Raw genomic sequence first — 25,190 nt, forward strand, 5'->3', positions numbered from 1 at the left:
TGCTGAACATCTGCCTTCAGGAGCTGTGAAATAAACATCCAAATGATCTAACTGTAAGGGTTATGATTAGATTGATCACAGTCAAATGTGTGCATCAGTCCTAAAACAGCATTTCTTTTCTAAGATCTTTTCCAGAGAGAGCCAAATCCAGATAATTGAAGTTGGGATCGCAGCTGCTCAGAAATGCCTTGAAGCTTTGTCTTCTCTTTTTGAGAAATTCTTTTGTAAGGTTTCTGGTATCTTTATCTTAGAATTACTTTAATTAGAAACCTCAACAGGAATGGTTATGAAAGTGAGTGATGTAATAAAAATTTTAATTATAATTAGTATTTATTTGAAAGTACTGTCAAGACATTTTTTTTAAGGCAGTGGAGAAATAACTTTCTGGATACCACTTTATGAAGCTAGAAACACTATTTAATTAGGTAACAGTATAAACAGAAGCACTCTAGAGAATATTCTCTGAATTACTGGTATAGTTAATGAAAATGTGAAACATAGATCTACAGAAGTCTGATTTTAGAATGCTTCTTGATTTAATCAGGCATTCTAAATCCTGTGGCAGATAAATAAGGGACTAAAAAAAGTCAAAATAAATTATCAGAAGGGAAGCCAAGGCTGACTAAGGGTTTTAAAGGAGAATGAGAGAAGTTTCTCCAGTGAGCAAATATTCTGGATGCATAAACTAGCTTGATATGAGTGTCAGTCTTCGAGAGATAGGGGGTAAAACAAAGACAGGGTGATAGTGATGAAGTGAGATTGGAAGGAAAATACACAAAAAGAAGTCAGGAAAAAAATTTGTCTTGATTTACTGAAAAACAAGAAGAAAATGAGGGATGAAAACCAAACAAAGTTACCTTAAATAGCAGTTTTATATTTAATCATGAATGGGAAAGTGTAGGAATGTGCTAATAATGATGTTCTCTATAATTAAGTGGAATCTAAAGGATTGTTCAATTTTTTTTGGCCATTTGGAATTTTGGCTTCATTGTTAATGAACACCAAATACCAAACACTGGTTTGGGGTTTTTATGTGCCTGTTTGGGAAGACTCGAAGCATTCTGGTTGTGTAACATGCAAAATGGGATTAAGTACAGTTCTGAAAAGACTAAGCCTTCTAAGCACTGTTACTAATTTTTTTTTTTCAAATTAACAATATCTTTGTTTTATTAAAAATATCAGTTTAATAACTTGAACTTCATTACGTTATCAAGTTGTGGATGTGAGTAAAAAGCTCAAGTGCTATATCCAGACAGGACAGAAAATATATAGCATTTTGAGTGATTTAGTAACTGGATTGCTTTTAGCTCTGTTCTCTCTGTAAACATATCTTGCCCAAGCAGTTAAGTGGCTTCTATTCAAAAGCTAGAACATTTTAAATATATTGTCAGAATTATAGCCTTCATACTGAATCACTAAGAGAACCACTTTGGAGCTCTACTGAAACCAATGCACACCACGTGCCCCAGTTAATGAGGCTTGGTGAGTTATTGTAAGTAATTCTGGGTTGCTGACCAAAATTGTTAATTAAGACTGTAGATGCATAACACAGAGACCCAGCTCAGTCTTTTCTATGACACCTCTGCCTCAAAATAGGTTATGGATGTTTTCATTTCTTAAAGTAGCCTGTTATACTCTGAAAAGAAAAAAAATTCTTATAGTTAACAGTAATAAATTTCCCATTTTTTTGTTTCTGTTTAAGCATTTTCTTAGTGTATATTGCATTTGCATTCTGTTTCCTGTTTTTTACAGAACAGTTTTTCTGTTGAAAAGCGCACAACACACCACTTTGGCCTAATAGATCAGAAAACAAACTGAATAAAATTATAGTCATTAAAGTACTGGTTTGAAAAGTAACAATTACAATTTTGTTTCATGTTTCAAAATCAATACACAAAGTAAATTTTTGCTCATTTTTATAAACATTTTATTTAATGCTCGCATACTTTCTACAGTTTAGTAGTAAAGATTGTAATTTCAAGGGTGATTATGAAGAGACAGCACAGTGGATAAAAAGTTGTTTTTAGGCAACTAGTGTGTTGGTAGCTGAAATGGATAGAACATAATGAATAATTGGGGTGTCATACCCTAAATATGGCATGACATGCTGCTCTTGGACTTGTTCCTGGAATGTGCTGAGGAGGAGGAGGAGGAGTGCTTGTTCTCTCTGGTCCAGAGAAATTGGTAGGAGATTTGTTGTAGTAAATTAGGGAACTCAGAGAAGAGAGCCTGCTAAGGGAAAGCAGTCATCTGATTTCCTCTGGAAGTCACAAGTGCAGAGAAACTAGAGGTGCTGAATGAAATTCCTGTTAAAGAAAACGAAGTTGGAGATGGACAGGAGTTTAGGGGTCCTGATGAGAAAATTTGCTGAGAGGTTCACACAGAAAACCTTAATACAAATGTCCCCAGCTGAAGCATCTGCAGGTAGAGCTAGAATGGAAAAGAAGCCCCAACTGATGGGGCTGTAACAGGAGATGTGTTCAGGGTAAATACAGAACTAAAACCGACCTACATCACGAGATGTGCTAAAAGTGGTGTGTTTACCACCTTGACATGGAGCAAGGATTGAAAAGCAGCATCTTTATTAAACAAAAGACAGGCCATTCCTTTCAGGTATTTTCCTTGATTTCCCTTCTCTTTGTTTCTGAAAAGATGAGTCCCCATGAAAGAAATACCTTCATTTCAGGCTGAATTATGCATGTAGACTATTATTATTTTTTTTTCTTCTGCTCTTCCTATCACTTTTCACTTGAGAACAAGTATTCCACCAGGCTGGTGTGCTGTGCCTTGGGAATGTTCTGGGTTCACAGCTGCGTGCTTTATGGGCACAGAAGTGCACAGTTCATTATCTACTTTACATTTCTTATTTTGTATTAGACCTGTATCCCTGCCCCCTTCAAGGGAAGCAGTCCCATTTAAACATTTAAACTATCTGCTTGAGGTTTAAAATTTTGTTAGGTATGGTTAATGAAAATTTCCATTGTGTAGCATTTATGATTCTGGTAACTCCTTGGGACTATGGTGCTTTGAAAACACATGGTGTATAAAAACTAAAACAATAATAAAGCCAAGTGCATTGGAGGTTTTTTGCTTGCTAAGGTATTTAGCTATAGGAATGTTTTGCATGATTTCATGTGGGATTTTAAAATTCATTTTATGAGATAAATTACTCCATTAACTTTACAATAGGTAGCTATTATTTTATGCTCATCTAATGCTGTGATACCATATGGCAGTGGAGATCTGTGAGCCTCTAAATGCTTTACATTTATTTTTGTCATTTTGTAGTAAATTGTATTTCTGGAAAGAAGTGCTTTTTATGTAGCTGCTATGATGGTATTTGGATATTGTCATTACTTTCCAACTTGGTTTTTGAAAAATCCGTGCTCAGTTTGTGTTTGGGAAATTGTGTGTGTTAACCCTGCAATGCAACAATAGTGTCTGTTCTCCCAGGCAGCCAGTGTTTCATGAGCAAGAAATGTCCTTAGGGCTATTGGTGGCTTAATTTTTTATACATGCTAGCTTTGGGATAGAAATGATAGAAGGTTGCCTTTTACGCTTTTCTTCCTTCTTAAAGTAGCGTTTTTGGTGATGGGCCTCTGCAAAAATGTAATTTTTATATGTATTGAGAATTAAAAAACACAAGCTCTGGATTTGATTATTTCTATAAAATTAATTCATGTCAAAGGTCTTTTTTAGTTTAAATATGTTCGAGACAAATTTTGTTTTACAAAGTTGGCTTATGAGCTGTGGAAGTTAACTTGTCAGATTTGGAATGTGATTTATTTATTTTATACTTGAAGGGATAATTCTTATAGAAACATGGGTCTTTAAAGCCTTCTGTATTATTTTAGTAAAAAATATACTTTATTGTGACTGACACATTCCATCAAGAGTGTCCCAAAAGACCCTTGCTGTCTTTACAGTGCAGCCCTCAGAAAATTAACTTGCTGTCTCGATGGTCAGCCATGAATGCCAGCTTTATGATTCTCATCTATACCTGCTGTTTAAAAGTTAACCTGAGTAGCATAAAATGTTCTGTGTCATGCTGATTAATTGAAGGGTAGCAACTGATGAAGTCACTGCACTGAAGTCAGAAATTCCACACCTTCTGTGTTGCCTGACAAAAAATTTTTGAGAAATGGTGTGATACAGTAGCTTTCAACTGGCCAATTATTCTTGTATGTACAAAAGATTGGATGGATTTTTGATAAAATTAGAATTTAGGTAGTTCTAATCTAATTAGGTATATGAGAAAATAAAAAAGTAATTTTCATTATTGCAATAAAACTACACTAAAAATCCCCATCCCATGCTTTATGCTCATATCAGTGATCATGAGTGTGTAAGCTGTTAGCTTTAAATCATCTTTTTTCTATATCAAGTTGAGAAGCCAAGTCCTGGAGCATGGACTCATTGAGGGTAATAAGGAAGAAATGTTCATTACTGGCTATGGTAGCTGTGAAAACTGGGATCATTCTTTACAAATGGACTGATAAAAAAAATAAATAGTCAATTAAATCTCACTTTTTTCAGTGTTTTTAAAATGTTCAGGCATAATATTTTTATTTTTGGACAATACTCACTCTGAAATCTGATTTTGCTCTCTATGTGTTTATAAAGAATCTTTTGATCTGAATATCAGTACATGAAAAGGAAGTGAAAAATAATGATCTATTTCTGTACTTAAGCACACACTAGTCTTTCTGAAAAAGAATCTGCTTCAACATTATAGCATTGAGATTTTGGCATCTGCCTCTAGCATCCAGCTGCTAAAGTTCCTCACATCTTGCTGTTTAGGAAGTCAATTTATTTTTTACAGAACTTATGTTATACAGATAAATTTGAGACTATCATGAAATAAGACATAGTAATCAATTTCAACTCAGCAGTTGCCTGCTATTAATTGCCATTTACACACATTTAAATGCAAAGCTCATGATAGTGCCAATTCATAAAATGTTAAAGATATTTTTAACGTGGAGGAAAGTTTTGAACTCTGTATGTGGCAATAAGAATTTGCATTCCTGCTCAGGTAGGCATCTTACAGTGCTTTAAAGATTTCCCCTCAACACAGGCTCATTATTGTGTTTTTGAAATCTGACTGAGAAGATATTTCTGGATTTGTAGATAGTGTGTATATTTAATACAAAATATAGAGCAACAAGTTGTAATAAAATAAGGTAACTTGACCAAGACATGATTTTTAACTTATGTTTGTCCTTAGATAACATTAGCTGAAAATAATAATGATAGCTTTTGTGGCTTTTTGAGTTCCTTGTGCTACCATCATCCACAGAAGGTCCAACCACTTCCTACCTGCATAATCTTATATTTGGAGATGTCATTGAGACTTACTCATATATTTATGTAGTTAACATCTATTCTGGAATTATTCCACCTATTATGGAATACTTGTGCATTTTGTTTGCACAAAAAAGAATTTCAGGAAACATGATAAACGGAAAGCCCCAACTCTTTAATTGCTTGTTATCAAGGTAAGACATTATATATATGAATATATATGTATGCTCCCAGACAGAGAATTAACAAATAATAATGTTGCCAAGGTAAAGCATTGTAGGATAAAGCCTTTGCAGGTAAGACAGTCTGAACCTGTTACCTTTTCACTGTAATTGGTCTGAGGATGAGTCCAATTGCAAGTGAACTCAGGAAAATTATTTTGATCAAAGAAGCAAAATTCCAGCACTTGGACTCTATAATCTGTCTGGCATTTATATATTGACATTTATTGCCACTCAGCAGCAGATCAGTACAGACCTAGGATTCAGAACAAATTAATGGTATCAACTAGTATTGACTTTACTTATGTCACTTTCAATAAGCAGAAAATTTCAGGTTTTTAACTGTGACCTAATAAAACTTTCCTTTTATTTTTCCCCCCTTTTTTCTCTTGACTGTCTTGACTGTCCTTTCTCTTGGACAAGTGCTCTAGAAAGAGATGAGATGCTACCTCTTTCTAAAAAGCCAAGTTCCAGGTGCTGCCCCTGGGTGGGGTGATCCTCTTAGATCAAAAGAATATATCCAAAAACTCAGGTACAATCTATATTCTGTGTGGTTGCATATAGCTTTTGAATTTAATCAATTTGTTCTTGTTTATTTATTTTTAGATGAACAAGGTCATGTGAGGGTAAATTGATGTATTTCCATTATCTTCTGTAGATGCAAATCTAATTAGCGTCTTCACAAGCCTCCTGTAAATTTTTGTTGTTTGCAAATTGCATCTTGAGGGAAATCTCTTACTTATTAATCCTCCCTTGTTACTACATGCTGCAATGAATTAAACAAATAGGCCTAGTCTTGAATTATTTTCAAAAAGCTTCTAAACAATGGTTCACGTAAAATTTACTGTAAAATGCATTATTATTATTTGAATCTGGAGAGTTTGTCTTTATTTACTGTTTTGCAGCAAGGGCTTGCAAAGGCTTCAATGGTTTTATATCTGCTGTTACTTTTTTAAAATTAATTTTGGTAATTTTTAACTTGAAGCCTCAGAAATCCCATCCAATTTTGATATCTGAATATCAAAAGACAACAATTTCTCAAATGAATAAAATTGCATTCACGTTCAAATGGCTTTAAGCAGTTGAATGAAGCAACAAAGGTGCTGTCTGGATACTGCATGTACCAATGAAATTATACAGCTTTACTTAGGCTGGGATCAGTACCCTGAGCACTGTTAGGACTAAAAAGTCACAATGGCTGCTCCTGCCTAGTCACGGTTGAAAGCTGATGAAAGACTCATCAGGCAAGTTTGTAGCGTTTTTTTAATTACTAAAATGCATTTCAGCAGATTAGATGAACAATGCTGGGTATTCAGGTATATTTCTACCATGAAATTAAGAAAGAAGTGGTGTGTTCAAGAATCACTCTTTGGAAGCTTTCATGCTCTGGAAATTATTTGTAGTTGTCTGTTCTTTAGATCCATCCTCTGCCATCCTCTGCCAGTTTTTTAATGATCTTGGGGATCCTGGACCTCCAACACCCTTCTCATAAAAGCAGGGTTTCTCCTCAATTTTTTTTCTTCTCTTTGCAAGAGCTATTTTTCCTTATAATGTGATGTATTGCAAGATCTGAAGTAGCTCAGATGGATCTGTAGGGCCAGCTGATAAGTCAATTTTTCTTTATAAGCACAGACCAATTTTTAAGCATCTCAAGTAGGAATTTTTTAAAGAGGTGAGGCCATATTTTGAATGTGTGGGAGATCAGAGGAAAGGGACTAAAATGACGATGATTTATCTGATTTTGTAGGTTAAAGGCTACATGAAAGTAACTATTGTTATTCTAAATTATGTCAATACTGCCTTGAATTAAAAAAAAAGAGAACTGTAGGTCCTCATAAGAGGATGAAGTTTGCTGTGTGACTTTAAAATTTGGGTGATTCTAAAACCCTGGGTATTTAAAAAACTTTAAAAATTTTCACATTTTACAGATGCCCTGACAGTAGAGCAATAGGAGTGTATTTGGTGTGGTGATGCTTTGCCTTTCACTCAGACTTTTTTACATATATTAAATTGCTGCAGCAGCACTTCCTTTTCCAATTGGAGTCCCAATAACAGGAACCTTCCCTATAACTTAAATTCATGCATGTAGAGATTTTTGTAACCAAAACTATGATGTCTGTGTTTCCTTTTTACCATTAAGTTCACTGAAAAAGAAACATTTTCTCTGTAAATATTTTCAAGAAGCACATCATTCTACAATTTTTGCATATACATAAATGTACTTTCTTATATACATGTGTGTATGTATACATTAAGGGTGCATCTAGTTTAAATATAAACTACTCTTCAATACATTTGCTATGGAAGAACCAATTTTGTTTCTAAGCCATCAAAAGGTTAAGATAATTTTGGAGCTTGTAATTTCACAATGTTTTAGATGGAAGGCAAGGCTTACTAGGTGTCTTTATATTTTGTTTTAAAAAACATTCCTAAATAGCTTTATTGCTAATTTTAAAGGAAGATTGTTTATCACCAGTGTAGAAGACTGAAAAAATTGTGGTTTTGAGGAAAGCCTGACAGAACCTTAAATATAGCCAGAGCTAGTAGGTGTCACCATAAAAAAAAGGTGATTGAGAAGAATGGCTAAAAATAGATGAGCCATTTTAGTCATTTGCCTTTGAAAGCAGTTTAATAATTCCATGCTGAGTCCCCTTTCAACAAATTTAATGAAAATCAGCATGATGTTGTGGCAGTTCCTATTGGATTCTTTTACCATCTTCTCATGTTTCATGGTGTGAGAGATTAAAATAGCATCTAATAAACTACATTAGCATCTCTACATTCCTCATCTGAGTCACAATTGCATACAATTCCTCCTCCTCTGGGGGGTGCCCCTGTGTTTCAGTTCATTGTCACTATGCCTAGGAACTAAGAATTGCTAAACAGCAATTTTGTGGCTTTATTCCCTATTCATTATGATTGTCAGTGTGGAGCTACTCTGAGGCATTCTGAGCAGGAAGTAATGATTTGATTTGCAGCCTACTGTGAAAATTTATTGATTTGAATGGACCTTCCTGAAATTCTGCTCAATGAGCAGGAGAAAAATAGGTGCCTGTATCAATGTTGTTGTCTGTTGGTTTCCATAGATATGGAAGACAAAGCAATATTTTAGACTGAGAAAACATTCTTAACCAAATATGAATCACTGAGAAGTATTTTCCCTCCTTTTATGTTTTTTCCTCTTTGCATTTAGGATCAAGAACCCAAAGTGTTTATTACAGTATTTGAGGAACTATGCATTTTCAAAGGAGTTTTGTACGTAAGCTCAGCTGCTGGGGACTTTCTAAAACTTAATTATTTTTACACTTTGTGGTTTCCAGTAAGTTTGCAGAGTATAATAATAAAAAAAAGGCACGAATAATGGTGACTGAATTTTTTGAAATTATTTTAAAGGTAGTGTTTGTGGTTCCTTTTGAAGTCTCAGTATGTTGTTGGGCCCCTGGGAGAGACTTCAGTTCCTCTTGGACTCAAGGCACAATGTCTGTACAGCGCTCTCATGTTCTCAGTACTTTTAAGTTTGAGAACTCCTGTACCTAGTTGAAAAAATAAAGATTTTGGCTGTAGAGGAAGGTGATTTAGTTGAATATTTAAGCTCCCTGTGTAAAAAGCACATAGACAATATATTTTTAAATTAGATGTTCCTTCTCTAGCAAATAACACAAGTTTTAAACTAACCAGAAACTTCTACCCTTATTACCTTGACCAGTAGAGATGTCTGGAAGGAAAATAGACTTGTTGCCTTCCAACAGCAACACAGACAATTAAAAAAAAACAATTCTGTACTGTTTACTTAAGTACAAGAAGTCCACTTTCTTGATTTATGTATTTTACATTTCATTTCATGATTCCTGCCCAGCAATATTTTGGTCATATTTTCCAGCAGGTCTCAAAGCCTTCCTGGTCCTTACACTGAGACTCTGATTTCTCAAAAATCCTGTCCTGCACTTTCAACCCGATTTCCAAAATATTCTCAAGTCCTGAAGGCCTCTGTGTTAACTGCTCTGTTAATTTTGCTGAGTTTGGGACTGATGGAACAGATGTTTCATGGCAATCTCTTGCAACCAATGGGTTTTTACGGACTCTTTAGCTGAGCTAAAGCTTTTCCTTACTACAATATGTACATAAAATAACATTAATTAACTGCATTTCCCTTACTTTTCTACATTCTATCAGTCTCCAGTTTCTTTCTCTTCTCCTCTGTCCCAGCACAGCCCTCTTTCTTACCTGTGGTGTCATTGTCATTAATTTTTGCAAGCATGAAGGTCTATGGGAAAGACTGTGGAAAAGACTGGACATTTTAAGTTTAATAAGCTCATTAATTCCAGTTTACTTTCATGAAACATGGATTTTTGGGGGCTGATGCTGCTTTGTAAAATAGATACAATTTTTTTTAAATTGCAAATTCAGTAAAATAAATTCCTGTTAGTTGGTGCTACAGTGTAGGATTTGCAAATGCATTTACTACAGTAAAAATCCATGAATAGCCACTGCTTCTGTATAATTTACCTTTAATATCCAATCAAAATAGAAGTTTTGTTTGTGGAAAAAAAGTTATATCTTTGCCCCTTAGACATTAGAGAAAATGATTAATACCTCCCTACAAAATTTCCTGGTTCATATATACCAGTTGTCCCATATTTGAGAAATACTGTCTTGATTAATACTGTTAAAATGAACGTGAAAATGTATGGAACTGGGCAAAAAACTATAAACTGTAAAATATTTTATAAAGCTGAATCATGGTTTTATGGAAAAAAAATTATTTGAACTTGAGAACAAAATAAACCAGTTTTTCCCCCCTCCCCAGGAGTTGTTGAGGATAAGAAAGAGGACGGAGGGATAGCAAAGATTTAAAAAAACTAAAAGCTAAATGTCATAGGTGTCTTTGTTTTCTTAGGGTATGCAGATGGCTTTGTTTCAATTATGGTCTTATTGATTTTTTTCTTTACTTGATTGGGTTTTTCTTGTTTAATAAGAGTTTGCATGTCCATTGTTGAAATCAGATGTACTTTTTAGTTCAAGCAAGAAGGAGTTTGCTAGAATTAGTGTGGAATTGGCTGTGTTTTCAGTGAACAGCGACCATGTGCGAGACAACTGTGATTTAATGGTTGCCAAGTATAAGCTGAACAAAACAAAAAGGCAAAGATGGTGAAGCTCACAACAAGTTTTATTGGCAGTTGTAATTATCAACTGTCTTTTGTATTAGGGTAATGCTGAAACTTCTACTGACTTCAGAAGGTAATAAGGATTTTTTCCTTAACAAAACCATCAGCTTTTCTGAGGATTTTACATTTCTTTCTAATCCAAGTAAAACTATATTTATTACATCATATAAATAGCTTTGAAATACCACAGATGCAGATTTATTCCCAGGTGGATGTTCATATAACACAATTTCAGAGGGAAGCTGCCAAGGACTCGCTGCAGCCCCTCGGTCCCCATCACCCTTCACTGCTCGGGATGGGGAGACTGTGGAGGACATGGGAGTGAAGGACTGAAATTGAGCCTGGGTAAAAAAGGGAGTTGAGGAAAATAATTGCTGCAGCTTGGTCTTTATTTCTCACTACCGAGGTCTATTTTAATATGCAATACATTAAATTAATTTTCCACATACCAAGTCTACTTTGCTTGTGACAGTCACTGGCAAATGATCTCTCCCTGACTTTATCTCAACCCATGAGGTGTTCTCTTTTTGTTTTGTTTTGATCTTTTTTTCTCCCTCTGTCCTGTTGAGGAAGGGGGAATGTGAGAGCAGCTGGGTGGGTGTCTGGCAGCTGGCCAGCATCAGCCCTCCACATGAAGTTATTGCTGAAGGCAATCCTTAACTGCAGAGAGCTGCATTCTGTTGTCTCTAAACTTAAGATGAATTGTAATTCACCAAATTATCAGACCTTAAAATATTGTTTTATCACTTCCAGAATCTTTTTTGTAATATCTGTTAAACCTGCTAACAACTGCTGGTACCTAAATACATTAACATTTTTTGAATGTCCAAATTCTGAATTTTGACTAGTTCTGATCCTGTGTGTTTTAAAATTGTATTTTAAAACCTGTTGAAGTCAATGGAAGTCATTGCACTGATTTAAATAATTTTCATGTCAGTGTCTGAGATATTTACTTTCTGTTGCATAAGAAACTTTCACAAGTACTTTCCAAACCACATTATTTGCTATGATTCCCTGAATAACTACTTTATAAACTAATTTTAGTTTTTGGATCAATATAGTAGTAAATTTATTGTATTCATAATTATTAATTCTCAGTAGGTATTCATTATAGATAAATAATTAATACAATTATTAATAATAATAATAATTACTTTGACCTAAGAAGTTTCATTATAGACTTTTAAATTTTTACAGAAGTTAATGTTTTTTCTTGGAAACTGAAATTAACAACCAAGTTTTTTCCACTATCTCAAACCTGCTGATATCGGTACATTTATATTTTGTTATACACCTATAAACCAGTCAGAATTCCTTCTACCTGAACCTGCATCTAAATCCTGATTTTTGACTGTTCAATAAATCACATTATAAAATGTCTTGCCTAAGAAATGGGAGGAAAAGGTCAAAATAATATAATGTACTCCTCAGTTTAAAAGCTCACAATGCAAGTGAATAATTGTTTTAGTTTTATAATTTGGTTTGCTGCAAAAAAAAGGAATAATTGAAGAGTTTACACAATGTACTATCAATACAAGAAAAATAAAAAGAAAATCTTTGCACATAGGTAACTAGAAAAAGAGATAAAGTAGGTATAAAAAGAGACTTTTTTTGGCAATAGTTATCTTAAAAATAGGGGTGTATCTTTGAATCAGAAATGTCAGTTTTCCAATGAAGTCATAACATTTGAATAAATGTACATAGTGAGCTGTAAAAGCACCTTAGAATTCCTTTTATAGGACCATGCAAAGGCTAACTAATTTTTTTTGTTGCATGAAAGAGATCTAGTCCTTCTAATACATTTGCTTTTGGCCTCTGCATTTTCACTGTGTATGTTATGACTCAAAATATTCTAAAGTAGCTTCTTTTTGAGTACCACTTTTCATAGCTTGCATTTTATTTAGTTAAATTAATTATAAATTTGATAATTAATATTAATTGAATTAAATTTTTATTTCTTTTTCTTCGTCTCATTTCAATGCACTTTGAACAGTAAAGTTTACAAAGACTGATAATTGGAACACTTCTCCCTGTTCACAGGCCCATGCCCAGATATTGGTGCTGATTCCTTCTAAAAATAGAGATGCACAATATCTAATGTCTTAGAAGAAATAAATAACAACAAATAACATAATGTAACTCTGTGATATGATGTTTCAGGGCTTTTAGCAGAATACTGTTAAGAAGAATTAGGGTAGATGTGTATTTTGATGATATATGACTTACATAAAGAATTTTCAAAAACTAGCATATGATATTTATTAAATTAAGGAAGCCAAACTGTACCGAAGACTTTCTCATTTTAAAAAAGTGCATATATCAGCTGCCAGCCCATGTGTACCAGTCCTTTAATCTGTATAATGACATTCAGAGTTCTATTAAATTGTGTTATGGTTCTATAACTTACATAGGAATTGAGCCACTGAGATATAGCTTTTTCTTGCACCTTTGAAATATTAAAATATTACTTGTATAGATTTTGAAATTAAGTAGCCATTCTTTGATGGACTCTGAATGGTTATGAGAATTGACAATATTTGTACTTTTTACTTACATGTCCTAAATATTATACCCAGTTTTTTTTCCCATTTCTTTTTGATGTATGGGGCTATAGATTCACAATGAGTGTGATAGAGACGTTCAAAAATTATGCAATAAATAATGCAAAAGACAATTTAGTTTCATCCCTCTAAAGACATGGTAAAATTCAGAAGTAACTTTTTAGTAAGGCAGTTCCTCAATAATATTAATGAATGGTACACTCCTGTGTAAGGTACCTCATCTTTTTATGTCTTATATAGACATTAGTAAAATTGCATTATATTCTGAATCAAATTGAATTACAATTACATGACAGTCCTTATGCATTTAGATATTTGAAATTGATTTGAAAACTACATGGGAATATAATTATATTTCTAAAGGATCTTTCACTGAAGAATTTCTGTCCCTTAGTAATTGTTGTACATCATGAATATTCCAATCAAACTATTGTGGCTATTGCCCAGTGGAAATGGACAGCAAAATCAAAATATGGAAGGTAACTAGGACCTATCAGCCATGTATGGCATGAACAGAAAACTCTTTTTTGTTATAAAAATTATGAAATATTAGGTGATTGGTGTTGAGATGAATAAATATGATAGCATCTCTTGGATTTGTCAACTTTCAGCTCTGCTATGTATGAAACAAAAAATTAGAATAAAATGTAGAAACAATTGGGACTGAGATAAAAGAGCCATTTAATTTATGTGCTTTGATGCTTTCTTGACTTGGTCCTCCTGGCATGTGGTGTGTTTACAGATGGTTCAAAGCCAGTGCACCAAAAAGCAGGGCATAGGGACTAAGGATGCTTCATTTTTTTATTGTAATATAGTCACTTAGAAGCTCGTCACATCATCTGTATGGTCTGTGCACAGAGTCCTTGGCAGGGAGCATTCCATTTCCATTGTCAAAGACTGTTAGTCATCTGGCTTTTCAAGTTCTAGGGAAATGGGAAATGTTGTGTTAGTGTCCAACCTTTTTTAAGGACTGTGAAGGTTGCAAAAATGGCAGACTCTGAGGATGGTGCGTTGAAGTTGTGGGACTCAAAATACAGATCAAGAACCTTTAATCTCATTTTACATAGCATTGTTGGCCATATACTGTAAGTGTGCATCTCTGAAGCTTTCCTCTGTAAAAGCATTAAAGTTGTCTTAGTTTATGTAATCTTAGCCCCAGTTCCACTATAGTGGAGCAAATTAACTGCTTTACATGAGGTTGGGTTTCACTTGTACTTATTTATCCCCCATTTATTTATGGTGTCAATATTATTACTTCATATTGGTTTTGACATCACACTCACTATCCCATTTCAAAAGCTTACACTGTTAGCTCTTTTCCCAAGATGCTGCTTTGCTTACTTTTTATGGAAAGTGAACAAATCTGTTCATTGGGGTGACGATTGAAGCCTGTGTGTCACAGTCTCCAAAGCTGGTGCTGAAATTTCCAGGCTTAACGTTACTGGAATTTGTTTGAGCTGAAGCTTACAGACCCTGCCTTAAAAAGTCTCTTATCTCAAAAGACCACTCGGCCAGCACATCAGTTGGAACTTATGTAGGTAGGGAGAAGGTGCTTTGCATAAAAACTAAATAAACTGTGCCTACTTGTACCTGAATGGTCACTAAAAACTGTATTTTGGACACTGTAGAGCAGTGTTAAGAAACACAACGTGAGATCAGCTCCATGCCAGAATGATTTTCTATGACTTGTAGAAGAATGCAACATCAGATTTTTCTCTGGCAACCAGTAATGTCTTAAACACAGAACACTGAGTATAAAGGAAAGGAAGTGGACAGTGAGAATTGTATGAGTTTATCAGTTTAGCTCTTAACTGGTTTGTATTTTGTTAAAGCTTTTAAAACTAAACAGAACACATCAAGTGGGATAAAACACTTTCCTAGAAGCATTGCTCTGGTACTGACTCTTCCAGACTTGTTGTATATGAACTCAAGAGAGAAGGAATTGCTTGGTTCCTTCTTCTGGAACACAGGAATTCCTGCCTGAATAGTAAATTTGGGTCTGGGAATGATTTGCACTTGATGGGAAAACTCAAACCACAATTCTGAAGCTGGTGACATTAGTTGAAAATATGGTTTCTAAATGTACTCTGTGGATTATTACATACTTGTGACACTGAGAGATGCTTTTTAAAATTTTTTTAAAATATTTTTTTCCCCCCCCCGGGAAGGAAGTCTGAATGAATGTCTGAGGTGGAACTGAAAAATGGATCCCCAGTTTGCACCAGCTGCCTTTCTTTTGCTTCTCAGGACTTTTTCAGGCCATCATTTCCTTCCACAGCCTGTGGAGAGAGAGCATGGGTAGTATAAACTCAAAGTAACTATAATTACAATGGCAGCATCACACAGGAAGAGAAGATCTAAGTGCTTCTAGCTCTGTTCATTCGAAGCCAGGAGCCTTTATATTGGCAGAACATCCAGATGGCACCTTGACAGATAAAAGAATAGCTTTAACATTAGAGGTTTGTATGGGACAAAAGCATTTATACTTGCTTGAAAAGATAAAAAATAATTTCTCCCAAAGCTCTGCACATCTTCTAATACAAAGCATTATGTGCCAGTAGTTTGAGTGGACAGAAGTACTTTCACTTGAAGTGAAGGAGACTGGCTTGTTTGCTATTACATACCTTTTGTTGCACCTCCATAATTAGCATACAAATAGAATTTCAAACACTTGAAAAAATTAACAAACATGATGATGATTAACATGATGCATATAGCAGATATTTCTGTATTATGCTTTGTTAGGTGTGTTTGAATTTCTCCGTGAGTTAAGATTGTTGGCTTGATTGTTGATTGTTTGTTAAGTGGAATACCTGGTTTAATAAAGTCCTTTTGTAATAGTTCTCCTCAGAGAATGAATTTTCTGTTCATCTCTCTTGTAAGCTGGGTAGAGTTGGTGAAGGAAAAATTAAGGTAAGTCAGTTGCAGTTGAGAACATCAATGTCTTTCAATCAAGTGATTTGTTTTTGTCTCATTGTTAACCCAGTTTGTTAACAAAGAAACATTACTCAGGCAATTACTGCTCTTGTATTCTCCCTGACTTTATTTCCTCCAAACAATATACAATTTTGAATAACGATGGGAAAAAATACAACTTCAAGATAAGAGAGTTTCCAAGCTTTTATTTTGGTATTTCTGGTTTTCTTTTTGTTTTTGTTTTAGCCTTGGAAAATCTCATACCCCCATGAGACAAATTCCTAAGCAGGGAAAAAAAAATCACAGGTGCAAGCCAGATTTGTTCAAATATTAAAATTCTTTTTTGTACTAGGGGAAAAACACATCATGCTTATCCAAAACTACAAGTTAGAAGCAAGGTAGTTTTTTTTTTTTTTTTTTCCCTTCCTTCCCTTTAAAGCAAATGTGTGATTGAGCTAACTCTGAATGGAAGTCAGAAAAGTGCAGATTTTTAGATACTTATGACTTTGCAAATAAGGTGGTGAATAAAGCTTTAATTCTGGCTGTATTTTAGTAACTATTTCATCCAGTCTGGCCCAGCACAATATTTCTAATTGGTTTAAAGGCAATTTTCAAGTGACAGGTTAAGAAAAGGAAACTTAGGATATAGTTTATTGAGTGACTGCTATGCAACATTTATGTCTATCAGTTTCTTGCTTCCTGGAGCAGTGAAAAACTAAAAACAAGTCTAGTAACCTTTATGATTAGATTGTTCTACACCCAGTATGACATCCTCCTGATGAACACGTGGTTTCAGCTTTTATGATGATTTCCTCCTGTATCTGTAATGTTTCACTTAGTGAAACATGAACGATGCAAATGACAAGGAATTTAAAGCCATTGACTTTCCAATATACCAGTAACATAATGGCAATTTCTTTGCTTTATTTGTATAACAGGCATTTTCATTTATCACAGATGAGATTGTGACTTAAGATCTCATCTGCTTGGAAATGAGTTTGATATATAAAGAATTATTTATATAGCAAATGAGGGGAGAAGTTGTGAAGGTTGAAAGGGATGAAAACTGCACAGTCCACTCTTTTCTCTGTATTTCATCTTACATACAACTTGGTGAAATGTAGGAAAGAAGATTCTGAAACAAATGTCTCTGAGAATGAGCAAACCAACTCAAGAAAAGCACCCAACAAACAAGCAAGCAAGCAAACAAAGCTCCTGGGAAATAGAAACCACAGAAAAAAAATATTTTTTGAAATGCCTAAAGCTGTGCTTTATTCTCTTACATATCCTATTTCCCTGTGATGGTAATATTTAAGGAAAAACTCACAGAGAAGGTTTGATTAGATCTGTTATAAACTGAAAGCACAGAAATTTCCAGAAGCAAAACTGATTATATTCTTTAAAATGAACTCTGTCTGGATAACTTTCAAATTTAATATGCTCTGTCAGTTGCTGTGCCCAAAACGCAAGAATAAAAATTACACTCCATGAGGAGTGAACTTGGTTTTGCAATACATGGAATATATGTAATTTACCTCTAACCTTTTTTTAAAATGTGGTATTGATTAATATTTTTTAAACTTCTCTATTGAACTTATTAATGTAATTGGTAGCAAAACCCCCCCAACTTAGAAATCCTCCCATAATTTGTTCTAAGGTAATAATGGTGAAATATCATGATGGAGCACAGCAATTAATGGGCTGCTTTTTTTTAAGTTATGCTGTTGGCTGGTGTATTCTGAACTAAGAAATTTTAAATTCTCATACACAGACGTTAACATGGAGTTTTAGAGGAGGTAGTGAAAACGTTTCATTTATCCATTTAAAGAATATTTAGTATGTAAATAAATATTTCCCTCTTTTTGCCAGCCTGCTGCAACCGATGTTTGTTTGCAGGGAAATGCTATTTACAAAACCTGGGGTTCTATGCCTGTTGCTTTGCTATACATCTGTACTCTGGGATGAGGGCCTTGGTTATATCATATGGCATTCAACTGGGAATCTGCTTACTATCCTCCACTTCTTGGTGCATATTTCAGCTCTTGGCAGGAAAAAGAGGTGGCACTTTGTGGAGAGTGAAATTGTGTGGAGCAGTAGGCACAAGGGAATCTGGAGTGCCATTAACAGGCACTCCTAATGAGACCAGGAGTTCAGATAAAAGAGTGTCAGGCCAGGCAGTAAATTACCTTTTCTCTAAAGTTCTAATCTTGCAACTGATCTAGGAAATGGCCACATACACCTCTAGAAACAAGTCACATTTGCAGCTTAAAACACATATGTATATATAGACTTCGTAAAAGCTCCCAAAACTGTTATGTTTTGCCTTGAGCAGGGCAAGCATTATAAATCTGGGTGTTGAAAACACGGATTTTTTGCAGATCAAAAAAAAAAAATCCATACAAAATTTTTACAATGGAAAGCATCCATTTTTAACATGTATTTTATTATATATTTTACTTCTGAGGGTTCTTTGGTTTCTTTAGATGCTTCCCTTCCCATGATATTTTTAAGTCAGAAATGGAGAATATTTCTTTTTGCTGCAGTCGTCTTTTTAGCAGAAATTTCTCCTTATGTCTTGTCTTCTATCAGCTCTTGTTTTTTCTCTAGTAGTCTCTTTGAATTGGTTGTAGCACTCTGTCCTGCTTTTGAGAGTGTAGTTGTTAAATTTGTCTAGGGTGATTCTGAGAGGGTTTAAGCTGATCTTGGTCTTACTTTTTACTGGAGAGTGTGTATTATGTAATTGGCTGCATCAACTGAAAACTCATTTTCATGTTTTATTTCCATCTAATTTCCAATTTATTAGACTCTCCATGATCTTGTGATTGCTAGCACTAGTGAAAAGCTAGAAAAAATTATGATCAGGGAGCAATGTGGAGGAAAGAACAGCTTTCTTTATACCAGTAATATAGGCAGCCTTCCCCATGGATAACGCTTCAGGAATTGCTCAATGTAAAATGTGATCAGTGCTGCTGCTGTCATGGAAGGATGCTTTATGTAGCTGCTCTTTTGCAGAAGAGCAAGAGGTGGAGAGAAGGCACCTCTGGAGATCATCTAGTGAAACCCTCCTCTGTTCAAACTTGGGTCATCTACATCAACTACATCAGGTTGTGCAGAGCCATCTACATTTGTGTGTTAAGTATGCCCAAGGATGGAGACTTCTCAACTGCTTTGGGCAGCCTGTGTTTGACCACTCTCACACAAAGGAAAAAACCCAACCCAAAGTGGAAAGCAAAACAGCCAAGCAAAAACACCCCTGAAAAACCAAACACCTCTTCCCCCCTCCTCCCCGGTTTCTTCTATTTGAATGGAATTTCCTGTGTTTTAACATAGGTTTATTGCCTTCTTTCTGTCACTTTATATCAGTGAAAAGGGTCTGGCACTATTTCTTTACTCCCCACATCAGTTATGTATACACGGTGAGAAGTTCCCCTAGAGTCTTTTGTGTTCTAGGCTGAACACCCCCAGCTCTCAGCCTCTCCTTGGATGACAGGTGCCAGTCAGCCCCAGTCTCCACTGGTCCCAAGTGCAGGACTTTGCATGTCCTGTTGTTGAGCTACAAGTGGTTCCTGTCGGATCTTTTCCTCAGCCAGTCCTGGTTCCTCTGAGCAGCAGCGTGGATGCCAGGTACATCAACTGCTCCCTGCATCGTGTTATCTGCAGACTTGCTGAAGGTGCACTCTGTCCCATCCTCTGGGTTGTTAATGCAGGAAGTTAAGTGCTGGTGGCCTGGTATTTATCCTGAGGAACCCCACTGGTGACTGTCCACCCGTCAGTTTTCAGCCTGGCAGTTCAGCCAGCTTTCAGTCCTCCGTGATCAATGCGCTCATAGATGTGAAAGCACTATGTCCTCTCTTACTGTAAAAAAGGAAGCCTGGCAGTGCACAGGTGTGCAAAGAGGCAAGTCCCTCACTGGGATCCATTTAGTTATATGAACATTGCACATTTCATGTGAAAATATTGATGGGAATTTCCTTTGCCTTGCAGGTTTTTTTGAGGAGTAGTGCAATTGGCGTGCCCTTTAGGTTTTGTGTCCTTTTATTATTTCTCTGATTGATCTCTGTCATTAAATGCTCAGATGCTGAAATATCTGAACTGTGAGACAACTGCCATCTAGTCAGAGAAGGATTATGTCATTTCAGAGAACATCTGCTCTCAGAAAGGAGGTCTATAGACAGAGAATTATTGTACAAACAGTAAATTTAGAATTTGTTCCTGTGGATTTAGTAAAAATACATAGTTTCCCATGTGAGAGTACATTAAGCTGATAACTGTTATAGCTTCTGTGACATGCAGGGTGGAGAAGAATAGACAGCTTTTCTTCCTTGAAGCTGTAAAGAGGTTCTGCAACTGAAGAGTCCAGATTAAACATGCTTAATGTGTTTTATTCCCTTTTTTAGTTGCTCAAAATTGTTGTCTTCAAGATCATAGCAGTGGTTGCTGTGGAAGCTGCAATGTCAGAAACATGGAATTATGCCTTTGTGTAGAGTGGGGGTCAATGCAAACTTAAAGGGGGGGCAGGTTCATCTTGTGAAATGAACACAACTCCTAAAGAAGAATGAAATCGACTGTTTAGCTAAATGCCATGAAATCAATAGAGGAAGTATATTTACCTTTGAATTGCATGGAAGTTTTACAGCTTTTAAAAAGGCATACTCAGAAAAATAAGGATGATCTTAATGCCAGTCTTTCACAACATGCTTGTGGTGGCTGTGCCAGGAGAAAGAGCATTGGGCCACTGTAATTTGGGCCAGACATGCTTTGAAGATTTATCTTTACAAATGGGGGGATGTGTGTGTGTGTGTGTACCTTCCTGTCCCTGTACACAGGTGTGTTTCAGGAAGCATGTGAGTTGCTGCTTCAATTAAGTAATTAGTCTGAAGCATGAATGTGTCACCCCTTAAAATCTTGCCAGCAATAGCACTTAAATCTGGCATTTTTTTAATAGACACTGCATGTAGAGTAGGAAAGAAGCTGTTGCTACCTGCCAGTATTACTAGGTTACTCTGACACCAGGTAGAAGCATGTCAGAATGATCAAGCTTGTTTTCCTGCTTTCTTTGTTTCAACAGTGTACATCAAGGCATAAACTCTGTCTATTGCAAGTGTAAATGTGCAGATCTGACTGTGCTAACTCATTCTGGGTCCCAGGTTAGCTGCTTTATTAGGCATAAGAGGGAAAGAAACACACTTACTCATCAGGTCTATGGCTCTTTGTCTCATCTGTCAAACCTTATTGTCTTCTAGGTCACTGCAAAATATGTTTCTGTCATGGGCTTGTCCTTCACCATGGTTCAAGATGCACAATTCTGTTCTGTTCCTAGGAATTTCCTTTTGCCTGTAATTGATTACTTTGAACTCTGCCTCAAGGGAGAAATTTACCAAGTTGCCTCATCTCTTAGTGTTTGGAGCCACCACACTCCTATAATAAAATGAGACCAGAGAGATGCCTATAAAAAGCTTCTGACTTTTCTCTATTATTTAGTCATATCACTTGCCTGAGACTGCTTAAATGGAAGTCTGTGGCTCTCTAGAGTCATCCTTGAAAGTGGTCCTCCATGCTTTTCCTCCCATCTTGCCAGTTAATATTTGAAAATTCTTTTGACAAGCTTAAATGTGGATTTGGTTTATAAGACTCAGAGCCTGGAAATGCATGGTAAGAAGCAAATATTGGTCTAGAGTGTTATTTTTGATTACACCTTTCCTGGTATCACAAAAGAGGAACTTGAAACTGCTCTTATACTTTAATGACTGGTCATCTTCTCACAGTTTATTGATGCTAGTTAGGCCAAGTTTAGCTTATTCCAGGATAATGAGCATTTTATATTTGTCTGCTTCTCTGGGAAGATCCTACTTTTTATGCTTGTTACAGTAATTGTTTAGAAAAATGGGAGTGTGTGCTTAGCAGATGTCATCACAAAAATGATACCAAGTAAGGCTTGTGAATTTTCCATCATAGCTTTGAAAATGATTTTACATGAATGATTTGAAAGTCATTGCATTATTAATCTATTATGAGAAGTATTTTATCTTTTGTTCTGTACATGTCTTGTGCAGCACAGAATATGTGGCAGATACAGAGTGGAACAGATAATAAGAAGTACTGCACCACACCAAAGTCTCCCTTTGTTACAGAGAAAAAAAATATTGAATCTTCAGCAAAATGTGTTTGAGACAGTCCTAGAATAAATTACTTTGGGTAACAGAATTTATCTTAAAAATTAATTGAACATATCACACTGAGGTAGCTTTGTCCACGTTTTCTGTTTTTTTCAATGACTACAAGCAGCAACTTTGATATAAAAGTCAGTATTCTGTGAAAACTAATTATTTTTTCTTGTTGCTGGTTGGATTGTAATAATGTTCACCCAGAAACATTGAAAAGTTTTTATAACAGTTCAGTTCTTTGATTATTACAATTCTGTGCATCCAAAAGTTTTTACTAGGATTTTCAGTGAGCCAATTAGAATTGGCCTTTTGTTAAGGAAAATTCTTTTTGCACTAAAGTGTAGTCCTATTTTAAATCACACTGATTTCCTTTTTCTGCTATTCTGTATTTGTAGTACTGGAAAGGAAAAAAATAAACCCCATTCGGCTTGGGGTGGTTTTAACCCCTGCTATTGACTAAGTACCACACTGCTGCTCCCTCATGCCCCTGCAGTGGGATGGGGGAACAAACTGGAAGAGGTAAAAGTGGATAAAGCCATGGGTTGTAATATAGACAGTTTGATAGATAAAGCAAAACCACATGCATGAGCAAACAAAGCAAGGAATTAATTCTCCACTTTTCATGGGCAGGCAGGTGTTCACCCATCCCCAGGAAAGCAGGGCTCCATCATGTGTGACAGTTACTGGGGAAGACAAAATGCTCTTTCTCTGAATGTGCCCCCTTCTTTTTTCTTCCTCCCTCTTTATATGTTGACCTTGACATTCTATAGTGTGGAATATTTCGTATATCCTTAGGGTATATGGCAACTGTTATGTTCTCTGTAATACAAACCCACTTTTAATGGCTGTTAATTTGATATTTCTGTAGTGCCCATGCTAAGAGAGTGGAACCAATGTAAAACTAACCAGTAGCCAAATATTAAAAAAAATATTTACTCTTTAAAGTCAGGTTTTAGTGCAAAGTTTATTAAAGGAATATGAATGATACAAAATGAAGCCAGAAAGAATGCATAATTCCATAACTCAGACTTTGATATTTTGGCATGAAATGAAACTGGAAAAATCAGTGTTGCAATTGCAAAAAAGGAGACTGGGGGTGTTAACAGAAAAGCTTTATCTCTGTAACTTGCACTTACTCTAAAATGCTGTACTAAAATTTCTAGGAATAATAACATCTTTCTGATAAAATGTTTTCCTTTAGATGGCTTAAGGGTTTTGGTTTAGTTTTTGTGTGTTCTGTGTCAACGTGCTCCCTCTACTTCTTTCGTATGCTTTCCTCAACTTAAAAAAGTGTTACTCTCAAAAAACATTGCTGCTGTGAATATTGGCAGCCAGATAGACAAAGACTCCTAGCCCCTCACTTGGTACGGGATACAGCTAAAATTCACTTCTTTCTAGAGGAAAAATCAACAAAGCAGAGAGGTTTTATGAATTTCTAGGCACAGAAATAACTTCCATTGGAGTGCTTATTAGACATCAAATAAGTCAACCATGAAACATGAAGCTATAGGAAACAGAGTATCATTAGTTCTGTTGCTTATGGAACAATTTGTCTTTATAATATACTGAAATAATTTGTCCATGAAGTATTAAAATATGAAATTGAAGAATATAAATTAGGGAAAACAGAAGAGAGGGAAAATTAGTCAAAATCACATGCAAACAGAACATATATGTAAGAATTATGTTTATTTTCAAAAAGTTTTATTTGTTTTTGAATTATTACTTATTTCTGTCTTTCAGTATAAAAATACTGCAATGAAAATTAATCTCTCGTTATGGGCCTGTTTTCCAAATGCATGAAGTCCATAAATATTTCATTTTAAGTTTCGTGTGTTTAGGTATTCTCAACAGTTCTTTTTGATGTATAACAATGATCTGCTCCCATTTCCAGTATCACATCCACTGAATACCCTCAACACTTCCTGTTGCACTGCAGTTTGGAAATATTTCAAGGACACAACATTTTGAGGTGAATCCGCTGACCATCCCTAGTTTCTTCATTTTGGTTCAGAGCACAGCGCATGATCAGAGTGCTGGAATATTTTGCATGCTTTTTGAAGGAAACCCTGAACTGCAAGTGTTCTCCAGGCAACAATGAATAATCTGTTCACAGTCCTGGGTAAGAACAAGTTATATAATTGTGCTAAGCCTTAAAAAGAAGGTCCTTGTTTATGGCACTTCAGCAATTGCTTTTCCTATTAGAAAGGTCTCTGAAACATTTCTGCAATCTTAAGCATCAAGGTTGGTCCATTATTATCTTACCTGTGCTTAGACAGTTGCATAAGAAAAGTAATAGAATTTTTTTTTTTTCTAAGGCTGTAAAAAATAGCAGAAAATATTTTGTGTTGTTTAAATGTTCAATAAGTGATAGAAAAAGGTTGCTTTGACATGTTTCTTACCAGTGGATTAAAATATAGAGGGGGAAATGAACAGTTTTTATTGCCCCTTGAAAGAATGTTTTCACTGTGGACATGTGGACAGGTTCCATGTCTTGCTGCTTTTAACAGGAGCAGTGGTTTTTTAGTCATAACTGTAGGAGTCTGCTCAGTAAAAGTCATGTGAACTCAACCCAGATAAATGACTTTGTAAGTTCCTTGAGTTGAGGATATTATAAGAAGCCATGGCCTTCCTGTCTTGAGTTCTAGGCTGATCCAGAGAGACTTGGCTGCGTAGAGAAGGTGTTGGTGGCTGGTTTGAAGGAGCAGAGGGTGTAGGATAAGGGTCAAGGACACTCAGCTGGATGTGGGCTCTAGGAAAGGCAGCAAATTATTGTGAAGTTACCTAAAGAGGAATGTAGAAACTTGGTGTGTGTCAGGCAACTGTTGGGCTCCTTAAGAGAAGATGAGGAACCTGTGA

At 35.5% G+C, this 25,190-nt stretch overlaps 1 long non-coding RNA gene across 1 annotated transcript in view; it reads left to right on the forward strand.

Annotated features, from left to right (window-relative positions):
* The window catches only part of LOC147653102 (uncharacterized), an 88,200-nt gene that overhangs the window by 54,732 nt on the left and 8,278 nt on the right, over positions 1–25,190 (forward strand). Inside the window, exon 4 of the long non-coding RNA XR_015286710.1 lies at positions 24,226–24,453. This is a non-coding gene — a long non-coding RNA (uncharacterized LOC147653102). The remainder of the gene's footprint in view (positions 1–24,225; positions 24,454–25,190) is intronic.

This window comes from Cyanistes caeruleus, chromosome 5 (assembly GCF_971803275.1).
Source record: "Cyanistes caeruleus chromosome 5, bCyaCae1.hap1.1, whole genome shotgun sequence".
NCBI lineage: Eukaryota > Metazoa > Chordata > Aves > Passeriformes > Paridae > Cyanistes > Cyanistes caeruleus.